At 38.8% G+C, this 19,279-nt stretch overlaps 1 protein-coding gene and 1 pseudogene across 6 annotated transcripts in view; both read right to left on the bottom strand.

Moving 5' to 3' along the window:
* The window catches only part of WDR7 (WD repeat domain 7), a 291,854-nt gene that overhangs the window by 85,201 nt on the left and 187,374 nt on the right, over window positions 1–19,279 (bottom strand). The window lies entirely within an intron of this gene.
* Window positions 3,533–3,647, bottom strand: LOC132240405 (U2 spliceosomal RNA; annotated as a pseudogene).

The following is a 19,279-nucleotide window of genomic DNA, read 5'->3' as shown; positions in this document are numbered from 1 at the left end:
AGATCCCCTCAGCTCTAGCAGGCCAGGGTGGGCCATCGAGAGAAGCAGAGAGAAAAATGGCCTGTTTAACACACATTTTAAATCTTCTAGTCCATGTATGTTTTTCTCCAATGATCTGTTTTGGAATTATAAAGACATATAAATGTTAAAATTCCACATCTGGCCCTACCTGGTTTAGCTCAGTGGATAGAGTGTCGGCCTGAGGACTGAAGGGTCCCAGGTTCGATTCCAGTCAAGGGCACATGCCCGGGTTGCGGGCTCTATCCCCAGTGGGGGGGAGGGGGGGTGCAGGAGGCAGCCAATCAATTATTCTCTCCCATCATTGATGTTTCTATCTCTCTCCCTCTTTCTTCCTCTCTGAAATCAATAAAAATATTTTTAAAAATAAAATAAAATTCCACATCTGCCTCTGACAACTTATTCCAAACAAGACATGTAAATAATAAAAGATGAAGAGGATTTACAAGTTAAACCTTTGGTTTCCAGCCTTGTTGATGAATAGGATCCTTACGACTTGAATGCTACCAGCATTAATGACACTTACGTTCTGAAAAAACAATCTAGGACGCCTAAGACTTCAAACTTCCTAATCACATATTCTTCTTGCTGACACCAAGGAACCAACCTTTAAAAAATGGTATGATAATAAAAAGGGATAGATAAATGTATGCTTTCCTCAAGTTATATTCTCAAATTTAGGGTTGATTTAACTTACAATTCCAAATAATGTAGGTGTTCTGCAAAATGGGCCATGGTGATGAAAAAGCTAAAATTAAGATGACAGTACCTTTCCTATTGATAGAAAAAGTCTCATGACTAGAATTTTGTGAATTTGAACTTTACCTGTCAGAATTTTCTTAAGTGTTTGGTACCCAATAAAGGTTGTATTTTAACCTGTATAGGATAGACTCTAATTTTGCACAGAAATACAAATTGACTTATTTTACATAAATGCCCCCCTTCAGTATTCCATAGTGCCTCACTGAGTAAGCACGTGGGCAACGATCCACCATCATAACTAACTCCTTCATAAAAACTCTCCAGGAGCAGTATTAAAAAGTTCAACAAACCGGCCTGACATTCCTTCAAGGCTTTCCACAATTTGGTCCCAATCTGTCCATCCAAAGATTCATGTAATACCTCTTCACAGAGCATTGCTATGTTGTACTAAGTACTGGGGAAACAAACAGGAATAACACTCAGCTCTTCCCCTCAAGGAAATACATTCTAGCTCAGGAGATAGGTGAGCAACCAGGTAATTTGAATAAATTATGAACAGTGTTATATTTATAAGCACATCTTATTATGACAGAACTTAACCGAGGCACTGAACTCCATCTCAGGGGTTTGAAAAGGCTTCCGGGAAAGGTGACCTCTATACCAAAACCTAATGCATAGGTAGGAATTAGCCACTCAGAGAGGAGGAGCAGGGAAAGAAACCACTCCGGGCAGAGAGAACAGCACGCCTAAAGACCAGGCGATGAGCAAGAATATAGCAGGGTCATGGGATTACTCAAAGTTCAACATGGCTGCAAATGTTGTTGGGGGAGGGAAGGGATTGTGGCAATGGCAAGGGGGAAGGAGCGCAAGGTGGATGGAGTGTAGCAGTGAGACATGAGACAGGACAGGTTCTTAGAGCCTGATCACAAAGGCCATATGTGCCATGCGAAGAGTCTGTTTATTCTGGTGACAATGGGAACCACTGGAAAGTTTTAATCCGAAAAGGAGTATGATCAGATTTTCATTTTAGAAATCAGCGTTTAGACTATCTTGTGACTAGAAGAGGGCAAGCCCTATTGCCTTTTTTTTTTTAAAATATATTTTATTGATTTTTTACAGAGAGGAAGGGAGAGAGATAGAGAGTTAGAAACATCGATGAGGGAGAAACATCGATCAGCTGCCTCCTGCACATCTCTCACTGGGGATGCGCCCGCAACCCAGGTACATGCCCTTGACCGGAATCGAACCTGGGACCCTTCAGTCCGCAGGCCGACGCTCTATCCACTGAGCCAAACCGGTTTCGGCCCTATTGCCTTTTAATTGTGATCTACGCATCCCCAGCCAAATGGATTAATTAGAATCACAGAATTTTCCAGTTAAAAGGGCTTTGGAAAAACCTGATCTATTCCTATGCTTTGGATGAAATAACTGAGAACCATAGAAGGTAAGAGGCAATATTTTATTCATGACACTCTACCCAGCTATGGATTCAAAACTTATATACTTTATGATTAATCTCTTCCTCCCTCTGAATTACAAAATACATGAAGCTGCTGTTATCAGTGTCTCTACAAAACAGATTAAATAAATTACAGGTTTTATCTTTTCTCATACAATGAGAAGGTTGCTGTACCTTGTTCAACAGCTAAATAGAGCCATCCTAAGTTCCTCTGATTACCTTGGTTGTAACTTAGTTGAATCATGGTCACAAAATTGTTTACTGTCCACCCAGCACTGCATCTTCCCTACGGGCAGGAAGAAGTAAAAGGATGAAGAACAAAAAAACATGTGCCGGGTAAGTCAAGCCCCCTTTAAAGGCTGATTACATTTCACGGGCCAGAATTATATCACACAATAATTACCTCGTTTCAAGGAAGGATGGGAAATGTAGTTTGTGAGCTGGGCACACAGCTATCTGTAACAAAACTGAGTGGGGGGTTTTTGTTTTTGTTTTTAAGAATCATTGCTCATTTTCTTTCTTTTTTTCAAATATATTATTGTTGATTTCAGAGAGGAAGGGAGAGGGAAAGAGAGACAGAAACATCAATGATGAGAGAAAATCATTGGTTGGCTGCCTCCTACATGCCCCACAACTAGGGATCTAGCCTACAACCAAGGCATGTGCCCTGACAGCAAATTGAACCGTGACCTCCTGGCTCATAGGTGGATGCTCAATCAGTGAGCCACACTAGCTGGGCCAAAACTGAGGTTTTGTTCACAGGGAAGGGGAGAATGGTACTACACAGGTAGTTAGAAATTTCTGCCACATTTTCCCGCTTACCTTAGAATGAAATTCTTATTAATATAGCAATTAGTATCCATACATTTAACAAAAAACAATAAAGCATCTCTTGTACTTTGTTCTACTGTCTAAAGCGAATTTTATTCACTTATTTTCATTTTATTTTATTACCTTTTCCTGTCTGCTAACTGAGAAAGTTTGCTGCGACATATGAAAATTAAAAAACAAAACAAAAACTTTAATGTTTGTCATAGGCTTAGCACAGTGCCTTATTTTTCAGTAAGTACTTAGTACATACTATTGCTTTGGCAAATACTAAAAATTACTTTATACTGTACCCAGCACAGTCAACAAAATTATACACAGATCAGAAATTTCCAAGAGTCTGCCATATACTTTGCCCGTGGCTCTATGGTGAAATGGTAAAATATAAACAATGTGTTAATAAATCCTTTTCATAAAGCTAAACTTTTTCAACTTAAAGAAGTGCTTTTTCTATGGTTATGTTCTTACTACATTGTGGTGAATAAAAGATTTTTTAAATAAAATGACAAAGAGAGTAGTATTTTTTAATGTTTGTACTCAGCAGAATAAAAACATTTAAAACATTGCTAAATACCCTCACATTTTAAACTGATAAGAACAGATACTACACTTGATCTTAGCCAAAAGGCCGAGAAGTGATCCCTCACATTTTACATTTGGAAATTTTACTGGCCCATGATATTGAAAACCTTGGAAACAGTGCTATTTATAATACACTTACTGTCCCAAGAAACTATAAAGGTACCTTCTCCCACTATAATTATTACAACTAATAAGTCCTCCTCCTGGTCACTGGCTCTTAACTGAGACTGCCAAGAGGCTCCTAACTCAGCTTGCTGCAGGGTGAAGTTCAGCATTATTCAAGTCAACCTGGGACCATATTCAAGGTCAAGTTCCCAAACTGGTCTTTCTTAACTGTAAGGTAGCTGAGTGGCACAAATACTGCGGCAGCTTTGTAGTAGGAACTCAGCGAGCAGCAGGCACTCCATCACCACCTCCCCCGTAATCTAGTCAAGTGTCCAAATGAACTACCAAAATGCAGACAGCCTCCGAACACTGGAAAACAAATCACAACCAAACCTTTTAAAAAGCAGAAAGCACAAACATCCAGCCTTGGATAAATCACAATTAACTGCGACCCTCTGGCAGCTGAGAGACTAATTCTGTTGTCATGCAGTCAAGAGTGATAACAATAGCTCATATCTTAGTGCTATTTTACCTCCAGCTTTGTGTGTGTGTGCTCCGACTTCAGTCTTGCTGTTTTTAAAAAAGTGCTACAAAAGAGCAAAGCTGCAAGGAAATATTTACTCTTTGCTGTGACAGCAAAATGCAAAAGATGAGAAGAGGGTTGAGACAGAGACAACAAAATAAAGCCTATATAAATAGTGGTCAAAAAGCTGAGAGTATTACACTGTGACTCACTTGTTGCTTTGCTCTGTTAAGATGAAATGTTGTCTAATCATAAACTGACCAATAAAAAACATTATTTTTTAAAAATTTTTGTAGTATCTGGCCGGTTATAATGACCAGCTCTTTTAAAAGATTAATATCCAAGCCTTTACACTAACATCCCTCCCTCCCCGCACCCCACCCACTCACATACATACACAACGGCTATTACTTAGGTCATAATTTGTTTTCTGGAGTATTTATTTATCCTTACTTATCACAAGCTACTTTATTAACACAGCTACATTTATTAAATGCCTATGATATGAAAACACTGTCAACTATAAAGAACTACAGTTAAATATTTCTAGTCTGAGTATCAGGTGTTATTTTCAGCGTCATTCATTTGATTAAAAAAATACCACTTTTAGACTTCTTTTACTCACTGAAAACACACACTCAGAGTCAACTGCAATTATGTCCACTAAACAGAACACCTTTTAAACAAATTCAAATTTTTATTTTCCATAGAATCACAGGTACTACTAACATGATATGTTCATGATATGAACATGAATCGGGTATTTTTTTTACCCAACTGTGTAGAAATAGCACTAATTAAGAAAAGTTCACTTTAAAAAGTCATTAAAAAAATCAATGACATTGTAACATTTTTCTTGAGCTCTCCATTTGTAATTTTCATTTCCTTTTCTTTTTGGGGGGTGGAAGGGGGGTGAGTTTTCCCTCCCATGATGCTTTGCTAGAAGCATGAAGACCTCACAGGAACCCTTGGTTACCTCACAGGCAATTTCTCTAACCAGCTATGAGGAAGAAAGCAGCACTGGTCACTGAAGAGGCTAAAGGAGGAAACTATAGAACAAACAGTGCATTCAATGGGGACGGGGACCTGGGCTATGGAGGGCATTTTCTTGGGCTTTGGTGCAGCCTAGGCCAGTCTACAGGTGTAGTTAAGACAAACTTGTTTCTCAAACTTAAAAAAAAAATTCTGAATGAAGAAATGGCCACTAACCATCCTTGGCTCTGAATAGTAGAGAAGGGAAAAGGTCATATTAAAAAATACATTAATTAATAGCTCAATTACAAGGAAATTCCTGTGGGAGAATATATCATATGCACTTTAGACCAAATGAATTTATGATGATTTATGCCATTACAATGAGTGCAAATGAATTAATAATGATTGGCCACTTATTTCAAAGTGTAACCAAGAGAATGAAGCCTTTTTCCATTTGCTAATGTCCATCAAAGAGCAAGCCTGGCAGAGTGCTGTCTAGAATTCCACTCCTTTGCTTTATACAGGTACCTGATTGGATTAAAAATAATTCCAATGTAGAGTGCATTGTTCATGGATATGGAATAATTAACAAACATTTCTACAACTAGATGCTTTGCACTAATGCAGTTATTAAAAACCAATTTTAAACTTTTAACATCCTGCATGGCATAAAAAGCAAGTCATCATTTCTTTTAATAAAAAGCATAATATAACTTTGTCAAATTAGAAAATTCATTTGATAAAGATATTTTAAAACTCATTAATCTAATATTAGGTTAATCAAAACAGTCCTAATTCAAAGTAATTAGCTGTTTCTTGTCCTACAATCAGAAGCGTATAGAATTCAAAAGCTCCCTGATTCAAAGTATTTTTTCTGCTCTATTTTGAGTTATAAATTAACTGGGTTTTGATATAGGGTGACACTTAATCATCTTGCTTTTAGTAATTAATGTATTTCGGGTGGCAGTCTAAAATAGGCTGTGGTTGATAACAAGGGCTGATTATTAGACAATCTGAGGGGGGGGCAATAAAGAAGTAAAATAACAGGAAGTTCATGATATCAAAGAAGTAAAAAAGAAAAAAACACCTTAAAATCACCAAATCTTTAGTGAGTGGTCCAAACACTTCTATTTCCTGTTCCCAAAAGGTGTGGGGTTATTGAATGATATAAGCAGGAGGGGGGAGGGAAGGAGATAAGAGAACAAGGGTTTAAATTCCAGCTCTAGCACCTATTAGCTGAGTGACCCTTTAATTCATTCGATATTTACTAGTATCGGCTCCGTGACAGGCACTGCTTTAAGCGCAGGATGACAAAGTCTGCTCTCATGAAGCTTATATTCTAGTTGGGACATAAAAACCAAATGAACACACATATACAGCAGGTAGTTCTAAGTCCTGGGAAGAAAAATAAAGCAGAGTAAGAGTGTCACAAGCGGTAAGGAGGGAAGGGCTCTGTGGAAGGTGACATTTGAACAGAGACCTGAGCGAAATGAAAGGGGCGTGTGCAGCCGCCCGAGTGCAGATGGTTGTGATGCCATGGGACTGAGCGATGCCTCGGGAATGAGTGCAGGTGCAGCAGAACCTCCTGGCTGGAAAGAAGAGGAACGCCAACAGGGAGAACAAGTGGCTAATGAGGCGAGAGAACCAGGAGAGGACAATGTCACGGAAAGCAAGGGAAGGGAAGTGTCAAGTTCCCACACAGCTGGAATCATGCGCTGGCAGGAGACAGCGACCAGGGCTGAGACTCGCTTACTGGGTCTGGTCATGCCTAAGGCACTGTCACCTAACTGAAAGGTTTCAGTGGAACGAAAGCCAGGAGAGCCTGTGGAACAGATTCAGGGAAGAATGGTCGCCAAGGGAAGGAGGGAAGGTAAAGGTAGTCAGAATATTGGTTATAGAATGGACACAATTATACTTTGATTTCTTATGACTACTGACAAGTTAGCATCCCTGTTACCTGTAGCTATATGATGAGAAATGAGATAAATGAGTATCTGACACAGTAGGTATTGCTCACTGAACAGTAGTATTCCATGACCTGCACATGGCCTCCATCAGCCTTCTCTGGGCTGATCACCTCCAGGAACCAACCAATCAGAGGGAGTCCCTGGCCTTCAAAGCAGAGACTGGCTCCAGGGATGAACTCCCCTAAGCCTGCAGCTTCACTGTGTCTGACCAGGAATGCATCTGCACCCTTTCTGTACACCAGGCGGCACGCTGCGAGAGGACCTGCCAAACAGATTCCAGGGTTCTGAGGATGCAAATGGAGCTCTCCAAAGTAACCGACTCACCACGCAATCAGAAGGCTCACAATCAGTTATTTCATGCATTTGCACTACTCTAGCGCTTTTAGAATTTAATTATTATTTAAAAATGCATGAAATCAAAACAGTGACATTCTCTAAGAAATATCATTACTGTTATGGCAAAAAACAAATGTTTCATGATATCTTCATTATTGCCCCTTGTTTTTAAATAATCCACAGAGACTACGTTAATAATCATTACAAGATAAATCACAAGGTAATCTTCTAGATAGTCTAGTGGAGATTAAAATTACATGAAAAATTACTTGGTCTCTTTTCTAAGGACCACACTAAAATATCCCACTGGAACAAGGACCTGATGAATGTTAAGCCCTTACAGATGTGTAGTCCAAACTAGAAGTACATGCCCCTCGTAGACACTGAATAGTAAGTTGTGATATGGAGACTGGAGTAACCACAGGAAAAATAAACTCAGAATTGTGTTACATGCAGGCAGATGGACAAATACCAACATTCCCAATACAAGCACTCTAAATGTTGCCTTTCTACACATTTATTTTATTGAAGTTGAGTAAGGAGGGGGGGAAAAACGATGAACAAACAAGAGTCACTCTGCTGCCCGTTTCTCAGTCCGGACATCTTTGTTTAAGCTTTGACTTGGCTTAAATGAACGAATTAATATTGACAAAAACATCAACTAAGCTAATGAGTTGTTAGTTAAGGCAATAAACATGTCACATTAGAGTCAGCGCAGTAAAGAGGTAATTAGCCCTGCAAAAGCCCCGCTGATTGGAGCTGTTGAGATCCTCTGCTCTTAACCTTTGAGTCCATTATCTAACCCAGGAGTGGTGGCTATGTTAATGGGGACTCGCCAGGAAACAGCAGCCTTGCTGGAGCAGCTAAGCCTGCCCTGAGAATTCTGGGACCAAAGGGTGGTGGTGGGTTTACAAGAGAGCTATCAGCAAAACTCCCTGAAAAGCTGAAAGAGAGATCTTTTGGGAATAAATGTTAACGTCAAACAAAGAGAGAGGGCAAACATATTTCCAAAGAATTATTTAGGGGGTATATGTATTTTTTAACAAATGCATACATAGCAATATGGTAAGTAACATACAATGTGACAAAGGAAACGTCACTCCAACTATTAAAGTCCCTCTCTTCTACAAATAAGGATGCTCTGACCCCTTCAAGATAAACGGCCACAATACAGTGCATTCCTGACTATGAGTTATAGAAGCAACCAAGATCACAATTAAAATCACGGATAATAATTCCTATTCATTTAAGACAAAAAAGAAATATACATGGTATTACACTTCTGAAATGTAATGTTGACACAAATACTTACAAATTATCCTTCAGAGCAGCTTGCTCTAGATCTGTTTTAGTGCTGTTTTTTTTAAAACTCGCTAAGTTTACTGATTTGACTATAGGACAGTGATGGGGAACCTTTTGAGCTCAGCATTTTGAAAAACCCTAACTTAACTCTGGTGCCGTGTCACATATAGAAATTTTTTGATATTTGCAACCATAGTAAAACAAAGATTTATATTTTTGATATTTATTTTATATATTTAAGTGCCATTTAACAAAGAAAAATCAACCAAAAAAATGAGTTCGCGTGTCACCTCTGACACGCATGTCATAGGTTCGCCATCACTGCTCTAGGACAACCAAAACTAGCACTGCAAAGTCTATGTTGAAAAAAGCATCAGATGCTTTATAGAAAAATCACAAATAGCAGGACAGAATCTATGAATTAAAATACAACATGCATGGCCCTCGCTGTTTGGTTCAGTGGATAGAGCATCAGCCTGCAGACTGAAGGACTCTGGGTTCAATGCCAGTCAAGAGCATGCACCTCGGTTGCAGGCTTCACCCCAGCCCTGGTCAGGGCACAGGGCTACGTGCAGGAGGCAACCACTCCTGCAGGAGGCAACCAATCAATGACTCTCTCATATTGATGTTTCTCTCCCCCTCCCTTCTACTTTCTCTAAAAATCAATGGAAAAATATCCTGGGCTGAGGATTAACAACAACAATAAAACATGTATGAATAAAACACCCATCCTCTAGATTAGTGGATCATTCCTGAAATAGCAGAAAAGACCACACTGAAGAGCACAATTTGAATTTGCATAATGTGTATAATAACTTCCTCCAAAACTATCAAATATAAGCTAAGTTTTGACATTGCTTCTAATATTATATATGCATATAAATGTTAATTGACACTAATCTATGCATACAGATTGATTGACACTACACTATCAGGAAATATTTACTTTTCCTTTGAAAAACTTGTTTTACTTTAGAGCTTAAAAACAAACACATCATGAATTCAAGATAACACTAGGCTGACATTCATTTTGCACATTTTAATAATTTTATGTTATTTTCTTTTGCAGAGGAAGAAAAGGTTCCATCCACTTTTGTTCTTATGCAAGTTTGATGAAAGAAATAGTTAGATACACAGTTCCTAGCCACCACTGCTGTGTATGTGCAGTGTGTGTGCCTGGGTGTTAGAGGAGGAGAGATGTGGAACATTTACTATACAGTAAATCAATACGTGCTATCTTTTTCCAGTCTGAGTAATTTCAAAAGGGACAGGAAGCAATTAGCTGCCTCACACCTTATTGGCTAGTGTATGGTTCTAAAATATATATATTTTTGTTGTTGTTGTTGTTTTTAATTTTCCCTCAATATAGTCTCTTTTTACTAAATTTGCAAACCAGTTATATTGGTTTAATTTTCATTAATTCTTTTACGAAATCAAATTTAGATTGAAAAAAGCACTACAGACCAGTCTTCATTTTCAATAAAAGAAGTAATGCTGCAAACCAAAATAAGAAATAATTTCTTTCTGTTATCCTACTGTCATTGACAGCTAAGTATAACCTGAAAAATATACATACCATAGTATTATTTACTTCTTATATTATAAGACAGGATACATAACAATGTCTAAATATTTTTAAACTGTCTAGGAGCAATAAAGAAAAATAAATAATACTATCAAAATATTTTTAAGACTTCACATCCATGGTATTGATTTAATTTGATATAATTATTTATATAATAACTTCATATCTAAGCAGTATATTATAGAACAATGTATTCAAACTTTTTTTTCTATTCCAACATACTTGAAGAAAATGATATATTACCAAACCCTGTCTTATTATGGCAGGTCAGGAGCAGAATATCATGAGTATAATTTGAGAAACTCCTCTGCGGGATTCACATATGTTCCCCACTCCACACCTTGGCCCTGTCCCTTTTAGTTAGGAAACAAAAGCTACCCTCCTATCTCCAGTGACTGAAAATCATGGATAGTAGAGAGCTCTGAAGTAAGATCTGTATTCTAACCTCAAGCCCACAATTAAAAAATATATATAGAGAGAGATAGATAGATATAGATATAGATATGTGTATATATACACACACACACACCTATATATATATATATATATATATATATATATATACACATATCTATATCTATATATTTTTTAATTGTGTGTGTGTATATATAGATGTGTGTGTGTGTATATATAGAGAGGATGTGTGTATATATAGAGAGAAATATATACATATCTCTCTATATATAAATTTTTAAAATTTATTTCAGAGAGAAGAAGGGAGAGGGAGAGAAATATCAATGACAAGAATCATCGATTGGCTGCTTCCCGCACACCCCCTACTGGGAATGGAGCCCACAACCTGAGCATGTTCCCTGATCGGGAATCAAACCATGACTTCCTGGTTCATAAGTGGACACTCAACCAGTGAGCCACACCGGCTGGGCCCAAACCTACAATTTGATCTTAGGCATTCATTTCCTCATCTAATGACATACAATAAGATGGGAGAGAGACCTATTTCTCAAGTTGATAACAGGATTAAATGACCTAACACCCTCTTTGCTTAACACAGGATAGGCTCTTGACATATTTCTCCCCCTCCATCTCCCAGTATATAATTACACAGAAATTGTTCTTTATTTTCTTCAATCACAGGTATTAATTTGTATATTATACTAAGACTTCACAAATGGACTTTTGTAAAAGTGGAAAACTACTAGGACTCTAGTCCTTTTAAATATATATCCTATCTAATAAAAGAGTAATATGCCGAAACCGGTTTGGCTCAGTGGACAGAGCGTCGGCCTGCGGACTGAAGGGTCCCAGGTTCGATTCCGGTCAAGAGCATGTACCTGGGTTGTGGGCACATCCCCAGTAGATGTGCAGGAGGCAGCTGATCGATGTTTCTCTCTCATTGATGTTTCTAACTCTCTATCCCTCTCCCTTCCTCTCTGTAAAAAATCAATAAAATATATTTTTTTTAAAAAAAGAGTAATATACAAATTGACCATCACTCCCTCACTCCGTCACAAAGATGGCGGCGGCCACGGAGCTGGAGCGAGCAGGAGGCTTGGGTTGCCCCCAGTAATGGAGGAAGCCAAGTTTCCTGCCTGCCCTGGCCGGACCTGGGCTCCGCTCAAGGCTACAAAGTTTCAATTATAGAAGATAAATAAATCCCAGATACCTGCTTCCAGCAGGTATGGCCTCCACTAAAGGAGGGGTTCGGACCAAGGCTACAAAGTTTCAATTATAGAAGTTAAATAAATTCCAAATACCTGCTTCTAGCCCGCGGCCGTGGCCAGCCTGCAAACAGCCCTCAGCCCCTCACCCAGGCTGACCACACCCCCATGGGGTGAGGGTCCCCACTGGGGGGCTTGGCCAGCCTGAAAACAGCAATTAGCCCCTCACCCAGGCTGGCCAGGAACCCCAGTGGGGACTCCCACCCTGAAGGGGCTGTGGCCAGCCTGAAAACGACCCTCAGCCCCTCACCCAGGCTGGCCAGGCACCCCAGCGGGACCCTCCCACCCTGAAGGGGCTGTGGCCAGCCTGCAAACAGCCATCGGCCCCTCACCTGGGCTGGTCACACCCCCATGGGGAGAGGGTCCCAGCTGGGGGGCTTGGCCAGCCTGCCAACAGCCATCAGCCCTTCACCCAGGCTAGTCACACCCCCATGGGATGAGGGTCCCCGCTGGGGGGCTTGGCCAGCCTGAAAAGAGCCCTCAACCCCTCACCCAGGCTGGCCACACGCCTATGGGGTGAGGGTCCCCACTGGGGGGCTTGACCAGCCTGCAAACAGCCATCTGCCCCTCACCCAGGCTGGCCAGGCACCCCAGCGGGACCCCCACCCTGATCCGGGACACCCTTCAGGGCAAACCAGCCGGCCCCCACCCGTGCACCAGGCCTCTATCCTATATAATAAATGGGTAATGTGCAAATTAACCCTAACAGCAGAACGACTGGGAATGACTGGTCACTATGACACACACTGACCATCGGGGGGCAGATGCTCAATGCAGAAGATGACCCCTGGTGGTCAGTGCACTCCCACAGGGGGAGCTCTGCTCAGCCACAAGCCAGGCTGACGGCTGCCAGCACAGCAGTGGTGGCAGGAGCCTCTCCCACTTCCTCAGCAGTGCTAAGGATGTCCGACTGCAGCTTAGGCCTGCTCCCTGCTGGCAAGTGAACATCCCCCGAGGGCTCCCGGGCTGCCAGAGGGATGTCTGACTGCCAGCTTAGGCCCGATCCCCCCAGGGATCGGGCCTAAGCCAGCAGGTGGACATCTCTCGAGGGGTCCCAGACTGCGAGAGGGCGCAGGTCGGGCTGAGGGATTCCCCCCCCGCTGCCGAGTGCACAAATTTTTGTGCACCGGGCCTCTAGCATATATAAAATATAAAGCAATTCACCAAAGAGTATGAAAAAGTAAAATGAATAAATGAAGGAAAGGGATGGAAAGAGGGAAGAAAGGAAAATTATATTTGTTGACTGGCTGAGAGGTGGCAGGTAGTGAGTGCACTGGGGCCTTTATATGCGGTATCTTATTTAATTCTGAAACTAGTTTTGTGGGAATATAATATTAGTTTCAAATTGGAAGATGAGAAAAACTGCTTCTCAGAAACTTAAATAACTTATTCTAGATTATACTGCTAGTAATGCCAGAATAAGGTTTGCCTGATTTGAAATCCTCTGTTCTGTCCATTATGTTATGTATAGTATTTATTTAAAAGTAATAGGTTATGTCATATTCCAGACTTAAGATGAGTTCTGCAAAGAAATTTTATATTTAATATTGCAATTTAAATATATCAAGTCGCTTTTCTCCTGGTAACCCCAGAAACTGTAAACTGGTTTCATGACAATCAAATAATCGCTGAATCATTTTAACCTGTGTGAAGAATGAAAAGTCTAACAGGCATCACTCTTCAAGGATGGCTGAAACTGTTATCAGAATGATCTACATACATTAACACATAAAATGAAGACAAAGAAAAGCAAACAAACATAACACTGGTTTCCCAACCTCCTCCTGTTATCTCTGGCCTAGTTACACTCAGCTCACAATGTGATTTTTCTTCCTCTCAAAAGCTGCAGCGGGTGAATCAAATGTGAAAGCAAGATCAATTCTGTTCCAAGACAGTCAATGAGCTTAAGATCAGACCCGTTTTGGTTTATGGAGAGAATCTAATTATGCTCGCATAAATATTTGTTTATACAACTATATTACAGAGGCAGAAAAAAGAGAAAATACCTCCACCCACTCCCCCAATGGGCCAATTTCACGGCTATTGATAAAGTAAAAAAAAAAAAAAAATTTAGTTCCACATACCATACCATCCATATTTATAGAAAAAGCTGTAGAGCAAAATATCTTCATGCATCATATTTTATAAAAAAAGACAAGAGCTGGAATGGTCCAACCTTCTCATTATGATAGATCAGAAAACAGGCCGAATCAGGTTATGCACCTTCCTCTAAATCAGTGGATCTCAACCTATGGGTCGTGAACAATGAAAATACATCCTGCATATCAGATATTTACATTAAAATTCATAACAGTAGCAAAATTACAGTTATGAAGTAGCAACGAAAATAATTTTATGACTGGGGGTCACCACAACATGAGGAACTGTATTAAAGGGTCGCGGCATTAGGAAGATTGAGAACCATTGCTCTAAATCAGAGGTCTAAAAGCCAAAGCTCCAATCTCAAAAACCAGCATTCCCTCCATGGTAACATAAAGCTTCCATAATAAATGGATTCAAAATTATCATATTATAACTGTGAATATGACCACATACCCCAGTGCATGGCACACTGTCTGGCACTGAGGAAGCATTAAAAATATTTGCGGAATGAATGAAGGGATTTGATTCATACTCCACTGTCCATATTTTAACCCTTTGCGGTCGTTTGTCTACTCTCAGCCACCAAAGCTTTTTTACCGTTCCGGTCCTATGTCTGCTCTCAGCCACCACAGCAAGGAACCGTACGAATCTTAACTCTATTCATTCATGTATCAGTTCATAATGTCTCTGAAAGCTCTTAAGTGTCTAAGCGACCTTGTCACGAACCAAAACATTGCCCCGACAGATCGGAGATATCGAAACTCAATATAAACAAACGCGGTCGTTCCACACTCGCCATGCAAAACACGTGGCGAGTCAGTCGCCTTTTGAGAGTGAAGAAATCGACAAGCTTCGGAGATACTTCACAGAATTTCAAATAAAGCTTTACAAATTACATTTAACTGTAATTAGGCATTCTTGCTTGTTAAGATATTTCAAAATAATACTCCAAAATGGCAAAAAGAAAGTTACCGAAAGAAGTGTACTGCGAATCTGAAAGTAACGATGAAGAGTTTTATTTTGGCACCTTGAATACTGACTCTGACGTAGAAAGTGATAACGTTTGTAGTGATTCTACTAGTAGTGACGTAGTTCCAAAAAAGAATTAATAAATCTTGTTTATCCTTCATAATCTTGCATGTTATATATCACTGCTCTTTCAATGGAAATTAATTCCGACCAGTACGACACCCGTGTTCAAATTTAATATGACAGCAAAGAGTTAAGTTATCATTCAAGCAAGGTCTTGGTTAAATTTCACTTTATTTACCAAGTTTTGTTGGTCTCTCAAACATGAGTCCCTGAATTTCTGGAGTGCATCTTGTTCATGCCACTCAAAGAAATACAGACTTAGAAAGCTCAGATTTAGAATGGACTTGAGAGATGATCTGGCCCAGAGATCTCTAATTCTTAGTCCACAAATCTGTGGACTCACTGCAGACCTATAAATTCAGAACACTGAGTCCAGTGGCATGGAGTTCACTATCCTGCGGAACAGCCAGTTCCATTGTTAGACATCTTTTTTTTTATTACATAAAACTTCAAAAAAGTAGACAGAAAAGTATAACCAGCTTCAAGAGCATGACCTCCTGGCCAATCTTGTGTCATCTAGCCCCCCACTCACTCTCCCCAACACCCTGAATTATTTTGTAGCAAATCTCATCTGTGACTACTTCAGTATAGGTGTCTAAAAGATTGGGACTTAAATAAAATAACCACAATACTATTCCCACAGTAAACAAAATTATCAATAATTCCTAATCTCATCAAATAGCCAATTGCTGTTCACATTTTAATGATTCTCTTTCTGTTCTCCCTCTTTTTCTTTCTTTTCTTCACTTTTTTACATTTGTCTTTTCCAACCCTAATCCAAATATGTCTCTTTATTAAACCTCTTAATCTACAATTTGCCTCTCCCCCTTCTGGGAGGATATTATTTCTTTTGTCCCACTGAGATTCCTAAAATCCAATTCTGCTGTTATAGCCTTTCCATGGTATTTAAAGAGTGTTCTGACCTCTGTTACGCTATTTCTATAAATTGGCTGAACAGATTCAGGTTTGAATTTTTTAAAAATATTTCTTAAACGAATTTCCATCAAGAAGTATATAATGCCCAGCTGTCCCTTTTTTGGTCATCTTAAAGAGCCATTAATTGATTAGAATGGCAAAATGGTGATGTCCTCTCATCTCTTCTTCATTTATTGGCTAGAATACTGTTATCAAGAAGAATTTTCTCTCATCATCCATTTTGTTACAATGAGATGATTTGTATAAAATACACAGAGTAAATGTTTATTTCTCTTTATTTATGAGTTTTCACAATAACAAGTTTATTTCTGGCATCATTCAGAAGCGATGCTGAGGTTTGTGTGATTTTCCCCTCAGTATCAGATCAAACACTTGAATCAAAATAAGTTGATGTGTTTCTGTTTCGATCCACTGTGCTTATTTTTATTGCCTTTTTACCTGTCTTTAAATATAAATAATTTAACTTGCTTCTGAATTGTGAGTCATGTGGAGAACCATTTCCACAACAAATTAGTTTACTTTTAGCACTCATATGATTTCATATAATATATAAATAACATTTCAAGTAGGTATCAAATATTAAACAGATTGCCTGTCTTAAACTGTAAGTTTTTAGAGCAAAATCACTTGTATCTCTAAACCCATTAGAATAAAACTAGTCAAAAACTAAATTGAAATTCTTAACAATATCTTTAAAAAATGATTTGTAACAAAAAGAGAATCAATACCATGTAGGAGTTTTTTAAATGGTTTTGGATAACATATTTCTTAGATTTCAAGTTTAATTTAATTTTTTAGTCTTTTCTTATTTTATCAAACTTCTGTTTCCTGTATACTCTAAGTTGTATGTATCCTTTAATATCTGTGAGACTATCTATATGCTTTCTTGTTCTACTTGTCATAACTTCATGCCAATTTCTTGCATTAGAATATTTGCTCTAATATTTTTTACTTCAACCTGCTTCATCCCTTCCAATCCTCTCACTGTTCCATAAAAAAAAATATTTTTTAGAAAATATTTAAGTTTTGCAGTTCATCTGAAGATGACTATATCACAAAGATTCTGGCATTTTGAGGGAAAAAGCTAAATAAAAGGGTATCTGAAAGTGACATTTCCTCAGTAATACATTCAAACATGAATTTTCACATAGTGACTTCCTAATCATAATTGAGAGCAAGGACTCTGCTCACTGGATTATTCCTGTCAGCAATGAACTACATTACTTTTCTTGGTTTCCACATGTAGAAGGCAGGAGTACTGCCAATCTCTACTTTCCACACAGTCATGCAGTTTAAATATGATAATGTTCCTTGTTCAATCATCTGAGTATCTTGGAGTCAAAAGGCCACAAAACACATCATTGCCCCCAGAGTTAGGCTAATGTTGTCACTAAGATTGGAAGTGATTAAATTTAAGAGCAAAAACACTTCTAATTAATAGCTTCATCAACAGCTGAGATTTTAAAACATACACTGTATTAAAATTTAATCCTTGCATTTTCATATTTGAGATGTAATAGTCCTACAAATTTATCAACCCATTAACTTTATAAACATTACATTACTGTACTTTAAATGGAAAGCCATGAATTATTACTAAGGATAGTTCATTGTAATTGAAATATATTGTGAATCATGGCAAGGTGAAATCAGTCTAGGTCCCAATCAAAATATTTAAATAAATTCATGTCTGGATAACATGGGAAAAACTGACTGCTTATCACTAGTGAGACGGCACCGGGGTCTACCAACTTATCTGTAGCCCTCTTCTTGAGGTTGACAGAACAACTCAGAATCCAACTTGTATTAAAAATGGAAAAACAAATGTCAACAGGTTGCTGTTTTATTATTGGGAACTCACTATCCATAGCTCAGTTCTCAAAAGAACAAATACATCTTACCATAAGAATGAAGATTATAAAAATAATATCAAACGAATTATAATCTCATTCATAGAATTCAGATACCTTGGTAGCCCTCATCTTTAGGAAATATCAGGATATAAAATTAGACCAATAAAAAATGCACAATCTCAAAGGTAGATGAGGTGCTTTCTAATATCATCTTTGCAGTCAAGGCTATTCATTAAATACAAAACAAAAGTGCCACCCTACTCGCAAATATACAATACCACCAAGGGGCGATCACCTTGATGCTCAAAAGTTAGAAAGGCAGCAAAGAGTTTAGAAAGAAAAATCTGCTGTGTTAGGTATGTCAGGAAGGCAACCAGATAAGCAAATGTCTAAGAAGTAATCTTCAAGGATTTATATAATCCTAGCCATAAAACACATGATTCAGAGAGCGAAAAATCTGTTGACCAAAATCTTTTCTGCCAGTGCAGTGATGAGGGGCTCACCTCACATTTGCCGCCTCAGAAGAGGATCGAGTCATAAGTCACCCATTAGCTCTACTTTCCTTAACATCATTTCTGTCTCTCGTCCAGTTGTGGTTAATTTGGGTTCTGGCTTATATAATTTGCTTTAATGACTTGGTGCTCTTCCAAATCATGGCACAGACTATGCTTTAATATTAAGTTGAACCATGTGAAATAGCCAATAAGGCATACCTCATTTCATTGCGCTTGGCTTTATTGTGCTTCACAGATGTTGGGTTTTTACAAATTGAAGGCAAGCCCCTCCACCAACAAAAATATTATGCCTTGCCCTATTGCAGTGGTCTGGCGCTGAACCCACAATATCTCTGAGGGCTGCCTATATTTGACCACTTTGACTTTAAAGAATGGCATTGTCATGGGGTACAAGCTAACACTTGATACATCGTAGTCCTTACTACACCACACCTGCAGCATATGCACTTACGGACAAGAGTCACATGGGGCTTCTACCTTTGTGCACTCAAGTGACTACATATATGTGATATAAGGGAGGCACTAATATAAAGACTAACTTTTTAATATTTTACATCCATTGAATAAGCACATTATGCAAATATATATATATATATATATATATATATATATATATATACACACACACACACACACACACACACACACACACACACACACACACACATCCACACACATCCACAAAGGCACAATCTACTGTGCAGTTACCAAAATTAACT

This window comes from Myotis daubentonii, chromosome 8, assembly GCF_963259705.1.
Source record: "Myotis daubentonii chromosome 8, mMyoDau2.1, whole genome shotgun sequence".
Taxonomy (NCBI): domain Eukaryota; kingdom Metazoa; phylum Chordata; class Mammalia; order Chiroptera; family Vespertilionidae; genus Myotis; species Myotis daubentonii.
This window is presented reverse-complemented; position numbering and strand designations above follow the sequence as displayed.